This window comes from Acyrthosiphon pisum, chromosome A1, assembly GCF_005508785.2.
Source record: "Acyrthosiphon pisum isolate AL4f chromosome A1, pea_aphid_22Mar2018_4r6ur, whole genome shotgun sequence".
Taxonomy (NCBI): domain Eukaryota; kingdom Metazoa; phylum Arthropoda; class Insecta; order Hemiptera; family Aphididae; genus Acyrthosiphon; species Acyrthosiphon pisum.
In genome coordinates, this window is record NC_042494.1 from 75912906 (window position 1) to 75913915 (window position 1010).

A 1010-nucleotide genomic window follows, 5' to 3' on the forward strand; every position below is an offset into this window, starting at 1 on the left:
ATAACAACAAAAATAAAAATATGTGTATGCAACGTAAGGAGCGTGTTAATCGCATTATTTTCGAATGTTATGCCAATTATATGGAAACGTATTATACGTTTGTACGCAAATCGTACAGAAATATTATGTTGTTCCAATCGTCGCATAAACATATTGTTGGCGCATAGGTCACTGTCGTAAGTCGCGACAGATGATGCCTTTTGCTGGAAAGGGATGTGATAGGTGTCCGTAAAATTATGTAGGTTTAGGTCGGTTTATACTTTATATAATATGCAAAAAATGTGCGTGACACGTATATTGTACCTATACACCATCGCAATGTCCGAGGGAGACGTCTCTCCGGTCCAGTACATAAAATACAATTAATATTTAATACAAATAAAAAATAATTATCAGATTATCTGGCTGATGGAAAGGTGTTTGTGATGATGATGTCGATGGTCCGGGACTCTGAGGTGGATAGGTATCAGCGGCAATCAACAAGCGTATGTGCAGACAACGGAGGTGGCAATTGCTACCTATGCACGCGGACAGCGACGTTACAATTGGCGGCGACAATTAAAAACAAAGCAAGACAAAAAGGGAGACAGACACTACTTAGCATAACGTTTCGCGTACAGGCCTACGCAGGACGAGAGTATACACGGGACGACTATGTCAAGTACATTCAGTAGCGTATTTACGGGGAGGCATGGGTTCCGGACACTCTCCCCTCACTGGTCCCATAAATACCTATCTAAACATCTAATATAGGTATATTAATATATTCTGTAGCGAAGCCTTCCACTTAAATTTATTTGGAAAATTAGCTGGACCCCTCCATGAAAAATTTCTAAATACTCTACTGCATACATTGCTGAGATTTCAAGCAAGGTTTGGAATAATATCAGAATCTTCAGTTAGAGGAGGGGTATTGGGACGTTAATTTACTGATACTATACGAAGTTCTTTAGAATGTTTATAAGATTAGTTGTACCTAATATAAATGGAATAACGTATAAATCTTCTAT